General features: G+C 39.1%; 1 pseudogene; it reads right to left on the bottom strand.

Annotated features, from left to right (window-relative positions):
- Positions 1 to 9674: 9674 nt before the first annotated feature.
- On the bottom strand, positions 9675 to 12834 carry LOC112607678 (annotated as a pseudogene).
- Positions 12835 to 20012: the final 7178 nt, after the last annotated feature.

A 20012-nucleotide genomic window follows, 5' to 3' on the forward strand; every position in this document is an offset into this window, starting at 1 on the left:
CATCTCAGTCTCAGCCCAGTTCTGTGCCCTTGCTGAAGAGGTGTTGTGATCATTTGGAGAAGAAGAGGCACTCTTTCTTTTTGAGTTTTCAGCAGTTTTGCATTCTTTCTCATCTTTGTGGGCTTATCTACCTTTGATCTTTGGGTTGCTGACCTTTGAATGGGGTTTTTGTGGGGTCTTTTTTGTTGATATTGTTGTTGCTTTTTGTTGGTTTTTCTTTTAATAGTCAGGCCCCTCTTCTGCTGTGATTTGCTGGGGATCCACTCCAGACCCTAATTGCCAGGCTGCAAAACAGCAAAGATGGCCACCTGCTCCTTCCTCTGGGAGCTCCATCCCAGAACGGCACCAACCTGATACTGGCCCAAACACTCTTATAGGAGGTGTCTGGAGACCCCCGTTGGGAGGTCTCATCCAGTCAGGAGATCATGGACCTGCTTAGAGAAGCACTCTGGTCCTTGGTGGAGTTGGTGTGCTGCACTGGGGGAAACCCCCCTCCAGACCACCCAGGATCTCCAGAGCCAGCAGGCAGAAAAGCCCAAATCAGCTGAACTGTAGAGACTGCAGCCCTCTGTCCTCCCAGGAGCTCTGTCGCAGGGAGATCAGAGTTCTGTCCATAAAACCCTGGCTACAGTTGTTGAAATTCCCATATAGAAGCCCTGCCTAGTGAGGATAAATGGATCGGGGTCTCACTTAAAGAAGCAGTCTGACTACGATCTGCCACAGCAGCTGTGCTGCACTGTGGGGACAGCCCAGACTCCCTGGAGCAGGAAGGCCAGGACATGTGACATGAGTGCAGAAATGGTGGCTGTCCCTCCCCTCCAGGAACGTGGTTGTCTCAGGCAGTCTCCAGTCTGCTACCACTGGCTAGCAGGAATTCCAAGCCACTGGGTCTTAACTTGTGTGGTACCATGGATGTGGGGCCCACTGAATGACTCCACTTGGCTCTAATGTATTGGTGTACCTTGGATTTGACTATATTCTTACCTTACTGTTATATCTTCATAAGTTTTCATGTTGTTAGTGTTCTTTCATTTCAACTTGAAGAACTCCCTTTAGCATTTCTTGTAGAATAAATCTACAATACCCACAACTTCTGTTGTCTGGGAATATCTTTATTTCTCCATTGTCTCTGAAGATACCATCATCAGGTATAGTATTCTTGATTGGCAGTTTTTTTTTCTCTGTGCACTTTAAATATATCATTCCATTTTCTTGTAGCCGGAAAAGATTTCTGCCGAGAAATTCACTTATAGTTTTAGAGAGTTTTCCTTGTATGTGATGAGTTCCTTTGCTTTGCTCCTTTTCAAAACTGTCTCTGTCTTTGACTTTTTTAAAAAAATTATTTCCGTAGGTTTTTGGGGAACAGGTGGTATTTGATTACATGAGCAGGTTCTTTAGTGATGATTTGTGAGATTTTGGTTCACCCATCACCTGAGCAGTGTACACAACACCCAATTTGTAGTCTTTTATCCCTCACCCTCATCTCTCTTTGACTTTTAATAAATTGATTCTAATAAATTGATCTGTGAAGATCTCTTTGTATTTAATTTATATGAGATTCTTTGGGTTTCACAGATTGGAATGTTCTTTCCCTCTCCAGATTTGGGAAAATTTCTATCATTGTTTCTTTACATAAAATTTCTGCTCTTTTCTCTTTTTCTGCTCCTTTTGTGATTCTCATAAGGCATATATTGGTTTGCTTGTTGGTGTCCTATAAATCCCATAGGCCTTCCACCCTCTTTTAAATATTTTTCCTCTGACTTGATGAATTCGGAGGATATTATCTGGGTAATTTCAAATGACCCATCTTTGAACTTACTAATTATTTCTTCTGCTTGATTGAGTCTGCTGTTAAAGCTGTTTATGAAATTTTTTCAGTTTAGTGATTGTGTTTCTTACCTTCAGAATTTTCATTTGGCTGGTTTTTTTTTTGGTTTCTATCTTTTTGTTAAACTTCTAATTTTGTCCACGTATTGTTTTAGTGATATGATTTAGTTGTCTATCTGTGCTGTTTTGGAGCTCACTGTTTCTTTATGATGATTATTTTGAGTTTTTTTGTGAGATAGTTCATAGATCTCAATTTGTTTAGGTTCATTTACTGATGTTTTATTTTGTTTCTTTAGTGTTGCTCTGTTTCACTGATTATATATGATGCTATGGCCTTTTGTTGGTGTCTGTGCATTTGAAAGTAGGTTCTTTTTTCAGTCTTTATAGACTGACTTTGGCAGAGAGAGTTCTCCGTCCGTCAGTCCATCTAGAGATTCTGAGCTAGCCCCATCTGGCAAGGTCCCCATGTGGGCTTGCTTGCTCATCTGGTGCCTGGATCATTGGTGGGTAGACTTGGTGCTTGGGTTCATGGAGGCAGGCCTGGATCCTGGGTCCACTGAGGTTGGCCTGTAGCTTAGATCTGTGTGGCAGGGCTTGCACTTGAGTTCATGGTAGCAGGCATAGATCGTGAATCTCTAAGGGCAGGCCTGTATCTTGGGCATATGGGAGCTGGTCTGGCACCTGTGTCCACTCAGACTGGTCTATTGACTAAATCCATGTGGGAGTGAGGGCCTAGAGCCTGTGTCCATGGGGCTGGCCTGAAGCCTGAGTCCATGGGGGCACTTCAGACACTGAAGCTGGTCTTAAGTCTGAGTCTATAGGGGCCAGTCTGGTGCTGGAATGGGCCATAACCTAGGTCCAAGGAGTTAGGTCTGGTTTTGAGTTGCAGGGGCTGACCTGATGCTGGTGTATGGAGTTAAGCCTTTTGCCTGGGAGTTTGAGGGTGGGCTGGCAGACTAGATCTGGCCTTGAGTCTGGTGCTGTGAAAACTGGCCTGGTGGGCCTGGAGCCTGGAGTGGTGGGACCACCTGGTGCAGGCCGAAAGCCTGGGTCCATGGGAGCTGACCTGTTGCTGTATTGAGCCTTGATCCTGAGTCCACAGGGACTTTTCTGGAGCCCAGGGTGGGTCTGGAACCTAAGACTCTGGGGCCGGGATGTTGTTGGGGCCAGCCTGGAGCTTGTCTGGTGCCTGATCTACATGGTCCAGCCTCTTACCAGTGTTCACTGCAGAAGGCCTGGTACTAGGGGTCAGGGGCAAAGTCTGATGCGCAACTCAACTCAACTTTCCTTCTCTTGTGTGGAGGGTATCTCTCTCTCTGTTGCACTGCCTGGTCTTGGATGAGGGGTGACAAAAGTAATGTGAAACTGTCCTTGTTACTTGGAGGAAGGGTGATATAGGAAATATAAAACTGTCCTTCCTGTGTCTTTTCTTATTTCTGTGTTCTACCCAGGTGCTGTCACCTCTTGCCTGGATTACTCAGTTCTTTAAACGTATTTTTGTGGATGGAAAGTTGTTTAAATTGATGTTTCTTGGAAGGAACAAGCACTGGAAACTCCTATTCTGGCATCTTGCTGATATCACTTCCTATCTTCTTTTTGTTAAGAGAGCTATCATGATTGAATGTTGAATTATATCATACGCTTTTTCTTCCATCTGTTGAAACAATCATATGATACTGTCCTTTGTTCTGTTAATATGGTAAATCATTTTGATTGATTTTTAAAGCATATTTATATTTTTAATTAAAAATGCATCATTAAAAATTAGTCTTTCTGACTCTATTCTTGTGCCTTCAACATTTTCCAATGATTTCTCATCCTCCAATAATGAAAGTATGCTTGATCCTGACATGGGCAATTTAGCACACTTGAAAGCATCAAAGATTCTGTTGATGTGCTGTTTTTGGTTGTTGGTTTGTTTTACACAGCCTCATAAGAACTTTAGATCTCATGAAATGAACCTTTCAAAGTTGGCCCGGTCAACATGAGGACTTTTTTACATTTCCAAGCTTCTTAATGAAAAGGTAAACCTATTACCTGGGGTTCAGGATAGCTAGTTTTGTTAAAGGCTCTATTGTAGGTTAATCTACATTGATATCTCAAACACTGGTCCATTCTGAAAGCTGTTAAAGAAACACATTATTTTGACACTCATTAAAATGGTAAGGAAGACCTTATTCAAGACTATTGCAGTAGGAATATTGCAATAAGGAAAGAGACTGAGCTCAACTTTGAATCCCCAGCAAAGACAGCTAGGGACTTATAGCCAATGAGCGGAGTGAGGGGGCTAGTGGATTGAAAATTACTAAGAGGAGACATCAAGGGTAGGAGGATTCTTGCTAAACTGACCTTAAAGGATTCTTGTTAAAGGCAGGCCAAGGACTTATACATTAAAGGTAGGGGATGAGGAACTTGATCAAATATCAAGGATGGGTGGATTCTTGCTAAACTGGTTTGTGTAGTATTCTTGCTAAGGTTGGACTGGGCAGGCTGAAGACAAGATGGGACCAAGGTCAAGACCTACTCTAGAAGATGGCTCAGAGAAGCCCGACTGAAGTCTGTTTAGGGAGAGAGTTGGTCAATGACTTTAGATACTGTTCCTGGAAAGGAAAATATCTTTGATTAATTTTTGAAAGTTAAATCAACCTCACACTACTGGTAAAATCCAACTGATCATGTTAAATTATCTTTTATGAATGATTTCTTTTACTAATATTTTGTTTGAAATTTATGAGTCTATATTAATCAGTGAAATTTGCTTGAAATTATATTTTTGTGTAATGACATTGTCAGCTTTTGGTATGAAGATTTTTCTTTCCTTCTAAAGGGGGTTTTTGAATGTTCTTTATTTTTTATTATCTGGAAGAGTTCTTGTAAGATAGGAATTAATTCTTTCTTGAAAAACTTAAAAAAATAAACCCATTGTTCTAGCCATCTGGGCTGAGAATTTTCTCTGAGGAAAGTTTTTTGAGTACTGATTTACTTTTCTTAATGGTTATAGATATATTCAGGTTTTTAGTTTTTTTACATCAGTTTTGATGTTATATTTTTCTAGAAATTTGTCTATTCAGTCTAAAATGTCAAGTTCATTAGCATAACATTATTTATAAGATCCTCGTATTTTAATATTTGAAGATATGTAACTCTCATTACTGTTATTGGTTGTTTTTTTTTTTTTTCTTGACCAGTTTCACCATAGGGGAATACATTTTATTGATCAACTCCAGTAATCATCGTTTGGTTTTTATGACTTTCTTTATGTTTTTCTCTTTTAGCATTTTTCTTGCCCTCATGTTTATCACTTCTGACTTCTTTAACCCTCTTTGCATTGATTTTACCATTCATTCTCTAACTTCTTATGATGGATGCATATCTCATTATTTTGTAGCTTTTAAAACTTTCCTTACTTTTGAATATATGGCTATAATTTTCTCTTAGGAATTTTTTTTTGCATCCCACATGTTCTGATATGCATCATATTGGTTGTCATTTTCATAAAATATCTTTAATATCATAATTATTTTTCTTTCACTCTTAGATTATTCATAATGTGTTTCTCAATTCTTAATTACATGGTATGGTCTTCAAGTACAAGAAAAAAAAATTTTGAGAAATTTTACTCTTCCTACTCATTCAAGATGGGGCCATTGAAACTGTGGTATACCTGATGTTGACTCCTACACAGAATTCTTTATCTACAACCTAAGAAACAGAGGTGTTAAAGATGCTCTGTGTATACTCATAGGAAGAGAAACTTCTCCCAGATGAATTATTATTCAGAGGAGGAGTCAAGGAGCAGAAGGTGAAGTTCTCCCTGGACTTTCTCCTTCTGTTTTCATATTGATCCAACAGCCACACATTATTATATGGCAACTTGACAACAAAGTATTGACTGTCCTGATTACCACAGTTGACCTAGATGTCAAGAAACCTATGTTCAGGTCTGACCCAGCCAAAGCTCTATGTAAACGCATCATGGTATAATAACTTTTCATGTCCAATAAGGATTCCTTTCTTTCCACTAACAGTCAGGATCCAATTTTAGTAAATTATAGGATCTTCTGCAAATCTCACAGGGGAAGCATCTGACCAGATCCATGAGTTAGGGCTAGTTTCTCATAGGGAGCTCATACCTGGAAAGGAGATAATGGAAAAAATGGATTGTACAAGATGGGATGTGGACAGGGCATGTCACTAGATGCCGAGATTTGCGCATCTGATTTTAGCATGAGAAAAATAGCCAGGGCAAATTTATGAGACTGGGAAATTCTTTTACCTAAGAACTTGTGTTGATGGGGTAAGATAGCTGTACAGCTGAAAGAGGGTAAGAAGTGGCCTGAGGCGGGGTAAGATGATTAAAAGTGAGACACATTTTAGCCCTTTCAGTGATTTCAGGGAATTTAGGTGGGAGGCAGAACAAATTAGCAAAACAAGGGTGAACTCTGGTTTAGAAGGACCTACTCACAGCCCTCTGTGTTCAGCCAACGAGTCTTCTGCTTGAAGTTGTCTGTGAAGTTGTCACCTATCCTTGGGTGGCTTTGTAGTTACCACCCATAGGGTCATTGTGCTGCTCTTTTCTGGTAATCCCAGTTGAAATTGAAGAGCTACTCAGAGTGGTACTCAGAATATATTCCATGATTCTGTATTTCCTTCCAAGGTGAGTCTGCTTTTATATTTTCTTTCGTTAGTGACCAAGGTGAGTCTGCTTTTATATTTTCTTTCATCACCTCTGGCCTAGTTCTTTGCCACAATACCTGACATATCTGGATACTTGAAACTATAGTTAATTCAGGAAGGACTGAGTGTTGATATTAATCAGCTAAAGAGAATACCATGGTGTTTTTACCTGCACAATTTACTCCATCGAATATTAAGTTCCTACAGCTTTTACACATTCATACAAAAAGGCAAAAACAAAGGAGTGATTTCTTCCTTTTAATCACTGTGGGCGGTACAGCTGGGCATAGGCTGTGGAGTAGGGGGTCTTAGCTGGGCTGGAGATGGGGGAGGCACCATGGAGAAGATGCTGTGAGTGAAGGCCCTGAAGTGGAATGTACATATTCATATGAGAGAATGACAGCTCGTTGACACTCAGAATTTTTATCTGCTAATAATCGTGTTAAGCAAAAAAGGGAAGAAACACTTAAATAAAGAGAGAGGGATGTGTTGGGAAAGAACTCCTTTAACTATTTATTGTTTTTCTAAACTAATTTTTTGTCTCACTAAAAAGTAATGTGCCATGAGAAAATGGAAAAAAAGTTGACCATTCAAAGAACTCTGCATTGAGAAGAATGTTCTCATTATACAACCAGCAGAAGAGGCCACAATATGATATAATAATATATAAATTGATATGCATATGGTATGATAATGATAACATGAAAGTTGAAAACTTCCTTAGATAAAAAGACCACAAAGTTAAAAGATGAAGAATTAACTGGGAATATCAGCAACATGAAGCAGATAAGGATATAATATATTTAACACAAAAAAAGCAGTGATGCAATTCAATAAAGAGCTCTATCAACACTGCTTGATCCTCATAAAAGGCGCTTGCTCCCTGTCCCTTGCTTCAACCATCCCAAGTACCATCCTCCAATGAGTGGCACCTTTGCATAGGTGGGGAAACCTGCCTATCTGTACTCCCTTCTTCTGAGACTTAGGAGGCTTTAACAGAGAAAGAGATGTCCTATATCCAGTCCTGCTGTCAACCCAGACTTCTCTCTACCATCCGCTTTTACCTAGAGTTTTCTTTTTAAGAAACGGCAGTTGTATCACACAATGTCCCCTCAATATTGCTAGACAAAAGGCAGATATACATAAGTCAAATGGAGATAACTCATGTTATAGATTAAGAAAGAAAATATATATATAATTATTTTTATGGCATTTTCTCATCAAATGCAAATGCAAAAGCAGTTAGAAAAATACAAAAAGGTAATGGTGTAAAGTATTAACAGCAGTTGTCTTTAAATGAAAAAATGATGGGTAATTTTTTCCTTTTCCTTAGTTTTTTTATATTTTATATTCTTACAGAATTCACATATATTGTTTTTCAGTAGGGACAAACAGAATAAACTAGGGATTAAAAATGAAGGAATGAAGAACTTGTTCCAATAACTAATAGTCACTCATTGTCTTTAGATCTGTATTATAGCACTATTTACAACAGCAAAGACATGGAACCAACCCAAATGCCCATCAATGATAGACTGGGTAAAACAAATGTGGTACATATACAGCAAGGAATACTCTACAGCCACAAAAGGAATGAAATCACGTCTTTTTCAGGGACATGGATGAAACTGGAAGCCATCATCCTCAGCAAACTAACACAGGAACAGAAAACCAAACACCACATGTTCTCACTCATAAGTGGGAGTTGAACAATGAGAACACATGGACACAGGGAGGGGAACAACACACACCGGGGCCTATTGGGGGATGCCGGGGGGGGGGTGAGGGGAAGGAAAGTATCTGGACAAATAGCTAATGCATGCAATGCTTAAAACCTAGATGATGGGTTCATAGGTGCAGCAAACCCCAGTGGCACACGTATACCTGTGTAACAAACCTGCACATTCTGCACGTGTATCCTGGAACTTAAAGTGAAATTAAAAAAAAAAAGATCTACTCCCAGTTGGGTGATTTTGGGCCAGTCTCCTGATCTATCTGTGCCTGGTTTCCTTTCCTCTTCCAGTATTATTCTTGTTCTTAGTTCCAGCAAATAGTATATCTCCTTGGTTCAGCTTTCTCCATGTGGAGGTTAATCCCTATGAATGAACCACTTCCAAAGCTGGTCTTGGAAATGATCTCTGAAGCTCAGAGTACTTGATCCTTCCAGGTCCTGTTGACATTTCTTGTGATTGGGTGAGACCTCTTGGTCCCAGACTGAGCTGCCAACTGAGCTTCCTTCTAGACCTAAGTTGTGGTCTGGTATCATTCTTTTGGTGGTCTCACTCTCAGGTTTGAATATCTTGAACACCTATCAAGTTTACTTATCAAGTCACCCTTGACCACGGCAGACTGAATGTTTCCCTCCACTTGACTAAACTTCACACAGGCTCTTTCCCAACTCTAGGTTCCTGACCTCCCTTTTCTTACAGCATTTACTTTAGAAAACCTATGAATTATTTCTATGCCTCTTGAAAAATTTTAAAAATTTTAAAAGACTCTTGCCAGTTTTACAACCCAGGAATATCATTCTCAACGACCTGGGAACTGTCTACTTGAAATGAAATCATTTTATTTTCATATTTCAATCATCAAAATTCATTCAAAATTTCATTTTAATCATTGAGGGTGATGGCACACCTATCCTCCAGGCTCTGTAGGAGGGTAGCGACCTAATTTTCATGGACAATTCTTTGTTCCACATTGAGGAACTACCTCCTGTCACAAAGATATGAGAAGTTTGTTTTTTTTGGGGGGGGGGGTAAAGCCAGTTAGCAAAAATAGCTTATGTTCTTTCTCTCACCCCAGCACTTAAATATCCTCCTGCCCTTAGTTTCAGCAGACTTGATTTCATACTGAGTTCTGGTGTCTGCTCCGTATTGCAACTGCCTTAAATGAAGTCTTCCCAGTGTGTTTAAATTTGTCCAGTACAATTTTTGCTGTGATGCCCTGTAATGATTGTGGGCCACTGCCTCTCTCCAGGCTGCAGCTCTGTCTCTGGCCAGTTGGTCCTTTTCCAGTCCTGCCACATCAGGCATCCTTCATCTGTTAAACTGCTTGTGATATTGAGCATCCATCTTGCCCTGAATTTGGGTTTTTCAAGATTATATTAGAGAAGTCCAATTAGGAAGGCATTTAGAAGAGCCTGGGTCTCTACTCTGGAGAAGTACCCTTTACTGAGTACAGCATTTTCCCAAGCCAAAGAATTTCTGCAAAGCTCCCTTCATGTCCCTGTTCCTCAAGCTATAGACAAAAGGGTTCAGCATGGGAGTGACCATTGTGTATACCACAGATGCAATCATTCCAGCATCTGCTGAGTAGGGGGATGAGGACTGGAAATACACCAGAAAGACCGTTCCATAGAAGAGAGTGACCACTGTCAGGTGAGAATCACAGGTAGAGAAGACTTTGTGCTTCCCCTCAGCAGAGGGGATCCTGAGGATGGTGTGCATGATGTGGGCATGAGACCAGGACACAGGTGAGAGGAACGACTCCCGAGAGAGTGGTTTCAGTGAACATCATGATGTGAAAGACCCTTGTGTCTGAACAGGCAAGCTTGAGGATTGGGAGAAGATCACAGAAAAAGTGTGGGATGGAATGGGAGGCACAGAAAGAAAGCTGAGCTATGAGAAAAGTACGTGAGAAAGCCAGGAGGTGGGAGCAGAGCCAGGACATGGCCACCAGCAGCAGGCAGTGCTGGGGTTGCATGATTGTGGTGTAGTGTAGAGGAAGGCAGATGGCCACGTAGCGATCATACGTCATCACGGCCAGCAGGAAGTCATCCAGTAGGGCCAATTCCATGAAGAAGTGCATCTGCATGAGACACTCAGTGTAGGAGATGGTGTGATGCTGTGTCTGGATGTTCACAGCACCTTGGGGACAATGGTGCAATTGAAACAGGTATCGATGAAAGACAGGTTGGCCAGGAAGAAGTACATGGGGGTGTGGAGATGAGGGTCAGAACCAATGGCCAGGATGATGAGCAGGTTCCCCAGAATGGTGACCAGGTACAAGCCCAGGAAGAGCCCAAACAGGAGAGGCTGCTGCTTTGGGTGCTCAGGGAAGCCCAGGAGCAGGAAGTCAGAGATGTTGGTTTCGTTTCTAATTTCCTTCTAAGGTGGAAAAAGTAGCAGGTAATTCTGATTAAGTAAGTTATCCTTTAAAAATTACGGAGTCCATGGACATCGGTATGTTTTTCTTTGTTCTTTGGGGAGGTCACTCTGATTCACTAATGGCTGTAATTGTGTGTTTGCAAATATGTACAGATATGGAGACTGTGGACGATGATAATGAAGGGTTGGGATGAAGGTGTTCTTTGGTTTCTAGAATACTGTAATATCGCAAGTTTTCCTCATATATCGCCTGACTGAGACTGAACTGGAATTTACCTTAAAGAACTGCTTCAAGTTTTAATTTTCCCTTTAAAACAAACTCTTATAACATCAGTTTTAACCTCAGTGACTTACTGTGGAGCTAATTTGGGGGTCTTGCACATACTAGATTTAGTGAGCAACACAAGGAGCTCTGTACGTATGTGGGTGAATGTGTGTGTGTGTATGTGTGTTGAAGGAGATGGAAGACAGAACAATTTCTTTAGAGGGGAGCCAGTGGAGAGTCAGGGGTCTCTGGCCCCTTTGCCTTTGATGATCATTGTAATGAGTCAATGTGACCATGAGGAGGTTGCAAACTTTAATACACATTATCATTAAGAGCACACCATTTTCATTTTCATTATGAACTTCACCATCAACATATTTTGTGTTAAGATCTAGGCTGGGCACAGTGGCTCATGCCTGTAATCCCAGCACTTTGGGAGGCTGAGGCTGGTGGATCACCTGCAGTCAGGAGTTCAAGACCAGTCTGGCCAACATGGTGAAACCCTGTCTCTACTAAAAATACAAAAATTAGCCGGTCATGGTGGTGTGATCCTGTAATCCCAGCTACTCGGGGGACTGAGGCAGGAGAATTGCTTGAACGCAGGAGGTGGAGGTTGCAATGAGCCAAGATTGCACCACTGTGCTCCAGCCTGGGCGACAGAGTGAGACTCTGGAAAAACAAAAACAAAAACAAAATAAAACATATTTTTTGTTAAGATCTAGTCCTTGGCATCCTGGAGACTGGATGGGAAATCCTTTCTCTGCTCCTTGTTCTCAGTCTGACCTTAGTCAATTGTCGAGCCTGTTTGAATCTCTGTTTCCTAGTTTGTACCATGTGCAACCTCACAGAGTCACTGAAGTTATTGTTGAAATAACATATATGGAAAGCGGCTCTCATGAATGGTGGTGATTGTTATGTCATTAGTAGCAGTAGAAATGGGACCTTGGGACAGAATATAATAGGAAGCCTTGAATGCTTTCCAGTTCTGTTTCTCACATGTTTTTAAACTTTGGGAAATATTTACCTCTTTTGAGCCTTGCTGTTTTTCTTTTCTTTTCTTTTTCTTTCTTTCTTTCTTTTCTTTTTTTTTTGATCTATAGGAGGTAGAAAATAACCCTACCTGATAGTTTTGTTGAGAGGACTAAATGCTGGAGTCAGTCGAAGTCTCTTCATAAACCATGATGTGCAATCAAAGCGAGAAACTCCACTGTTCTGTTGGATGGTATCGAAGAACAAATACAACCAACACTCAGTGGTAGCATGTGCTAATGTCATGTTTGTTTAGTGTAGTGATTAAAACATACAATTCTTTTCGGAATCTGACAGAATTTCCCCACTCTTTACTCTCTGTGTGACTTTGAGGAAATCATTTTTTTTTTTTTGAGGTGGAGTCTCACTCTGTCTCCCAGGCTGGAGTGCAGTGGCGCAATTTCGGCTCACTGCAAGCTCTGCCTCCTGAGTTCACGCCATTCTCCTGCCTCAGCCTCCCAAGTAGCTGAGACTACAGGCGCCCACCACCACGCCTGGCTAGTTTTTTGTATTTTTAGTAGAAACAGGGTTTCACCGTGTTAGCCAGGATGGTCTTGATCTCCTAATGTGATCCGCCCACCTCAGCCTCCCAAAGTGCTGGGATTACAGGCGTGAGCCACCATGCCTGGTCTGAGGAAGTCATTTAACCTCTCTCAGCTTCATTTTCCACATCTGCTTAAATGGGATAGTTACTAAAGTTACCACATTAGAGTAGTTATGAGGATTAAATTCAATAATGATTGTAAGATATTCAGAACAGGACTGATACACTATTAAGTGCTCAGTAAATATGATCTATTATTCTTATTTCTGTTTTAAATAAAATGACATGCTTTTTCCTTGTCATTGTGTCCTGGTTAGGACCTGCATGTCGGGCTTGTAAATTGTGAGGTGTCCATATTGAGAGTCATCATTATCATTGTTCATATCACCAACACCACTTTTAAATGGTTGTGATTCTACTCATAACTATTCATAGCAAAGCATCTGTTTTTCTGGGAGCAACGTATAAACTTGGTCAAATATCTTCATCATCAGAGCCCAAATATTATTAATCATATAATGGAAATAAATAAGATCCATCTTGGGCTGGGCACGGTGGCTCACTCCTGTAATCCCAGCACTCTGGGAGGCCAAGGTGGGGAGATCACTTGAGGTCAGGAGTTCAAGACCAGTCTGGCCAACATGGTGAAACCCCATCTCTACTAAAAATACAAAAATTAGCTGGTTGTGGTGGCTCATACCTGTAGTCCCAGCTACTCGGGAGGCTGAGGCACTAGAATCACTTGAACCCGGGAGGTGGAGATTGCAGTGAGCTGAGATTGCGCCACTGCACTCCAGCCTGGGCAACAGAGTGAGACTCCATCTTATAAAACAAAAACAAAAACAAAAACAAAATAAGATCATCTTAAATAATCATTCACCAGTTCAATTTTAAGAAAAAGAATGTGAATGAGGTTGATAAAATATAAATGGACGTAGAAAAGTAAATTATTGGTATTGACCTGGTGTGATGACTGAGGGTAATTCTGGGAACCTTGCCTGTCCTAGCTGGCTGAGAATGAGTTATGCTTTATTATTGCTCAGGTGCTATATACTGGTTGCCAATGAAGCTTAGAGAAGGATGGTCTGAGACCTCTTCTCTACAATGACCTTAGGCTGGACCTGATGAACACCAGAGTTAACTAGAAAGTGATTGGCAGAAAGAAAGAGTGGAAAGAAGGAGAGAAAGGAAAAAGGGAGAAGCTGTGTGGGCTGCTTGTGTGTGTTTGTACATGCACATGCTCTAGATTCTGCTCTCTTTCCCTATTCCTATGCCTCAGTTCTTACCTGGCAATGCTGGCCAGTCTCAGACTCTGCCACTACCACCAAAGATATCGAGTTCACTCCACTGCTTTCTCTCCAAAAAAACATGGTTGGAGTCACAGATTCTTTCCGTGTCTAGGAACAGCATAGACTAAAGTCAGGTCTTCAGTGACACCTCAGGTACAGGAGCCAGGAGACGCTGCTGACTTTTCATGTGCAGTGTCTCTTGGGACCCAATCCCAGACCTCCTAGTTAGAGACAAGATAGGGTAATTGTCCAACCTCCCGGCTGTCCCCTCTGGACTATGGTTCCCTGAGTCCCAGCAGTGTCAATGATGCCCCTCGTCAGAACAACCAGGGTTGGGATTTGGGAGGGTCACTGCTCCTGGATTTTCCCTTGGGTGAGCTGCCGGTTGGATTTGTCATCTTCAGTCATCTTCACTATGATTTTTTCATGGAGTCCACACCTTTAGTTAGAGCCCAACATTTATGGATAAAATACAGTATGTTCCAGAAAATAAGAAAAAAGTAAAGAATAAAACAGATCAAAGGTCACATTTTTTACCTTCAAATGTCATAAACATTCTTACTCTCTATAATCCCAGGGAGCAGAGATTAGACTAATGTATAGACTCTATATTAGGTACAGGTGCTATCTCTGGATTTATTTGTTGATTTATGTTGTAAATATACATAAAGAGAATGTATAGAACACATATGTGCTGTTTAAATAGTGATGATAAAGTTAACGCACATTTTCTCACTGCTCTGTGTAAACAGTATATGGTTCAATCCTTTTAAGGTTCTGTGTGTGCTTCTTTTCAATTATATTCCTTTCTTCCCTCTTTAGAAGAAACGCCTATCATGAGTATGGTGTTACATTGCCTTACTTTTCTTTGTAGTTTTGCCACATATACATATATGTCTAAACTACATACAGTATGCTCTGAATTTGCCTGTTTTTGTACTTTTTGTAAAGGGAATTATACTTTTTTGTATTCTTCTGTTGCTTATTTTGCTCAACATTATTCTCTTAGGGTCATTCATGTGAATACATGTAGCTGAAGGGCATTCATATCCATTGCTATTTAATAATCCCTCATTATAAACTGTTTGCCTGCTGAATTTCAGAATTCAGAACTTTCGGATTTGAAATTATTTGTATATCATCTAAGAGTCTCTCAGAAGTTTTTAGGGTAGCACTACATAATCAAACACATAGTATTTCCACAACAGAATGAATATTCACACTAAGCACAACTAATAAAGACTACAAGTAGCCTTGTGCAAATTTAGATCATGGTTTGTGGACTAAATGAGTTCACCACAGGCAGTAATAAAATTTTTTTATTGTCAGAGTTTTTCAGATGATAGAAGGATATTCAGATGAGTGTGTACTCATTATCTCATGTGCATCTAAAAAATTAAATAGTACAACACATGCAGAAAACTACACAAAATGCAAATGTGCCACCTGAGAAATTATTAGAAACCAATAACCAAAAAACAATGTTCTACTTCATGATCTCTGTATTAGTCCATTCTCACACTGCTAAAAAGAAATACTACCCAAGAGTGGATACTTTATTAATATAAACAAAGGAAGTTTAATTGACTCACAGTTCCGCGTGGCTGGGGAGGCCTCAGAAACTTACAATCATGGCGGAAGGGGAAGCAGGCACGTTTTACATGGCAGCAGATGAGAGAGCATGTGAGAATGCAGGAAAAACTGCCATTTATAAAACCATCAGATCTTGTGAGAATTCACTATCATGAGAACAACATGGGGGAAACAATTTCCTTTCTCTGCATCCTTTCCAGGATTTGTTTTTTGTCTTTTTGGTAACATTCTAACTGGTGAGGTAATATCTCGTTTTAGTTTTGATTTGCATTTCCCTGATGATTAGTGATATTAGTCATTTTTTCATTTATCTGTTGGCCACTTATAAGTCTTCTTTTGAGAAATGTCTTTTCAGGTCTTTTACCCACTTTAAAGTCAAATTATTATTATTATTATTTTCACTATTGAGTTGTTTGAGTTAATTATATAGTCTGGATATTAACTCCTTGTCAGATGCATAGTTTGCAAATACTTTTGCCTATTGTCTCTATACCTTATTGATTTTTTTCCTTTTCTGCACAGAACCTTTTTAGTTTAATGTAATCCCATTTTTCTATTTTTGCTTTTGTTGTCTGTGCTTTTGGGGTCTTATTTTAAAAAATCCCTGCCCAGTCCAATTTCTTGATGCATTTTCTCTAAGTTTTCTTCTAGTAGGTTCATAGTTTTGGGTCTTATATTTAAATCTTTAATCCACTTAGAGTTGATTTTTGTATATAGTGAGAGATAGAAGTCTACCTTCATTCTTCTGAATATGGATATCCTATTTTCCCAATACCATTTACTAAAGAGACTGTCCTTCTCCAATGTGTATTCTTGGCACCTTTGTCAAAAATCAGTAGGCTGTTAGGTGCATGGATTTATTTCTGGGTTCTCTATTCAGTTCCATTGGCTTATATGTCTGTTTTTATGCCAGTTACCATGCTGATTTCGTTACTATAGCTTTTGAATTCAGGTAGTGTGATGCCTCCAGCTTCATTCTTTCTGCTCAAGATTGCTTTGGTGATCCAGGGTCTTTTTCCTTTTCATATGTATTTTCAGATTTTTTTCTATTTCTGTGATGAATATGACTGATATTTTGATAGAAATTGCATTAAATCTGTGGGTAGTATAGTCATTTTAACTATATTATTTTTTTCAATTCATGAACACAGGATATCTTTCCTTTTATTTGCACCCTCTTCAATTTCTTTAATCAATGTTTTATAGTTTTCATTGTAGAGATCTTTCACCTCCCTAGTATGGGACTTCACAGCAATGAACAGATAATTCAGACATAAAATCAACAAAGAAACATTGGAGTTAAACTACACTCTAGACCCAATGGACCTAACAGACATTTATAGAACATTCCGCACAACTGCTGCAGAATACATATTTTTTTCAACAGCGCATAGAACATTCTCCAGGGTAGACCATATATTAGGTCACAAAATTAGTCTTAAAAAAGTTAAAAAAATTAAAATCAGATCTAGTATCTTTCTGACTACAATGCAATAAAACTAGAAATCAATAACAGAAGGAACTTTGGAAACTGTTCAGATATATGGGAATTAAATGACATGTTCATGAACAACCGATGGGTCAATGAAAAAATTTAAAGAATAATTTAAAAATTCTTAGAGACAAATGAAAATGAAAACACAACGTATCAGATCCTATGGCATACAGCAAAAGCAGCATTAAGAAGGAAGTTTATAGCAATAAAAGGTTACATCAAAAAGTAGAAAGATCTTAACTAAACAACCAAATATTGCACCTCAAGGAACTAAAAAACGAAGATCAATCTAAACCTAAAATAAGTAGAAGCAAAGAAACAATAAAGATGGAGCAGAAATAAATGAAGTAGGGCCTGAAAAACAATGAAAAGAGCAATGAAATTAAGAGTTAGTGCTTTTGGAAGTATAAGCAAAATAACCAAACCTTTAGCTAGACAAAGAAAAGAAGAGAGAATACTCAAATAAATAAAATCAGAGATGAAAAAGGAGAGATTAAAACTGATACCATAGAAATACCAAGGATCATAAGAGACTACTATTAATAACTATACACTAACAAATTGGAAAATCTAGAACAAATGGATAAATTCCTGGACACCTACAGCTTACCAAGACTGAGTCATGAAGGAATAGAAAACCTGAACAGATGAATAATGAGTAACGAGATCAAAGCCATACTAATAATTCCGCCATCAAAGAAAAGCCCAGGACCTGACTGTGTCACTGCTAAATTCTACCAAACATTTAAAGAAGAACCAATACTCATTTTACTCAACTATTCCAAAAAACCGAAGAGGAGGGCATACTTCCAAACTCATGTACAAGGCTAGCATTACCCTGATTGTGAAACCAGACAAGGACATAACAAAAGAAGAAAACTACAGGCCAATATCCCCAAAGAACATCGATGCAAAAATCTTCAACAAAATACTAGCAAACTGCATTCAACAGCATATTAAAAAGACCATTCAGCATTACCAAGCAGGATTCATCCCCAGGATGAAAGGATGATTTAATATATGAAAATCAATAAACACATCACATTAACAGAACCAAGGATAAAAACCATATGATAATTTTAATAGATGCTTAAAAGTGTTTGATAAAATTCAACATCCCTTCATGAAAAAAACCCTCAGCAAAATGGGTGTAGAAGGAGCATACCTCAATACAGTAAAGGCCATATATGACAAACCTACAGCAGACATCAGTTGAATGTGGAAGAGTTGAAAGCTTTTCTTTTCAGATTTAGAACAAGATAAGGATGCTCACTTTCTACAGTTTTATTCAAGAGAGTACTGGAATTCCTAGCCAGTGCCATCAGGCAAAAGAAAGAAGTAAAGGACATCCACATTGGAAAGGAGGAAGTTGACAATTTTCCCTGTTTGTAGATGACATGATCACATATCTCGAAAACCCTGGAGACCCCACCAAAAAACTGTTGAAACTAATGAATAAATTTGTTAACATTTCAGGATATAAAATCAACATACAAAAATCGGTAGCATTTCTACATGCCAATAGCAAACTATCCGAAAAAGAAGTCAAGGAAGCAGTATCATTCACAATAGTTACAGAAAAATAAAATACTTAGGAATAAACCTAATTATAAATTACAATAATTCATCCACAGACTTTTTTGAATTGCTATTATATGAAAACATCATATATGAATAAAATGAAGTTTTTTTTCTTTCTTTGTAGTACTTACATCTTCTATTTATTTTTCTCATCTTATTGCACTGAATGTGACCTCAAGTACAATGTGAAATAGTTGTGGTGAGAGCTGGTATTTTGTCTTTTTTCCTCGTTTAGACAGAAAAGATTTAAATATATTACTATTATGTGTTATACATGCTGTATGTTTCAGAAAAGCTAACTTTCAGCTTTTTAAAACCCCATTTTGTTAAGAGGACAAAATGGATTGTGGATTGTGGAATATGAGTTGAATTGTATCATATATTTTTTCTTGCATCTATTAAGATAATCATATGATGAGTGTCTATTTTTTTGTTAATATGGTGACTTCAATTATTGAATGTTTCATCAATCTTGCCTTCTTGGGAAAACTCAACTTAGTCATGATATGTATTCTTCTGCATGTTATAATAATTATATTACTAATATTTTACTTTGAATTGGTACATTAATATTTATGAATGAGATATGCTTGTCATAACTTTTTTGCAGTTTTTTTTAAAATCAGTTTTGGGGTATAGATGTGGTTCTAATCTCAGAAAGGGAGATGGTGAGTATCCCCTTATTTTCTATACTCTTGAAGAGTTTTGCAAGCTAGGAATGATTTTTTTTTCCCCAGACAGGGTCTCACTCTGTCACCCAGGCTGGAGTGCACTGGCACGATCACTGCTCATAGCAGTCTCAACCACTCAGGCTCAGGTGATCCTCCCACCTCAGCCTCCTGAGTAGCTGGGACCACAGGTGCATGTTATCATGCCAGGCTAATTTTTGCACTTTTTATAAAAATGGGGTTTTGCTCTGTTGCTCAGGGTGGTTTTGATGTCCTGGGCTCAAGCGATCTGCCAGCCTTGGCCTCCCAAAGTAAATACTGGGATTACAGGCAGGAGCCACTGTACCCATCTCCCTCCCCTCCCCTCCCCTCCCCTCCTTTCCCCTCCCCTCCTTCCCTCCTTCCTTTTCTTTTTTAAAAATAATTTTAAAATTTACTTTGTCTCTAGGAGATGATCTTTCTTTTTAAATTTTAACGTAGTACTCAATAAAGAGCTTTTCAACCCACACCTTCTTCCTCTCTTCCCCCTCTAGTAGTCCCCAGTGTCTATTTTTCCCACCTTTATGTCCCTGGATGCTCAACGTTTAGCTCCTACTTATAAGTGAGAACGTTCAGTATTTGTTTTCTGTTCCTGTGTTAATTCGTTGAGGATTATGCTTGAATTACTTACAGAACACACTGTTGTAGCCATCTGGACCTGAAATTTTCTTCAAGGAAAAATTTTGGCTACTGATTTAACTTTTTCAATGGTTATATGTTTATTTGGATTTTCTATTACTCTCTTTTTTTTTTTTAAATTAATTTATTATTATTATACTGTAAGTTGTAGGGTACATGTGCATAACGTGCAGGTTTGTTACATATGTATACTTGTGCCTTGTTGGTGTGCTGCACCCATCAACTCGTCATTTACATCAGGTATAACTCCCAATGCA

The sequence above is a fragment of the Theropithecus gelada genome, chromosome 15 (genome assembly GCF_003255815.1).
Source record: "Theropithecus gelada isolate Dixy chromosome 15, Tgel_1.0, whole genome shotgun sequence".
NCBI classification, from domain to species: Eukaryota; Metazoa; Chordata; class Mammalia; order Primates; family Cercopithecidae; genus Theropithecus; species Theropithecus gelada.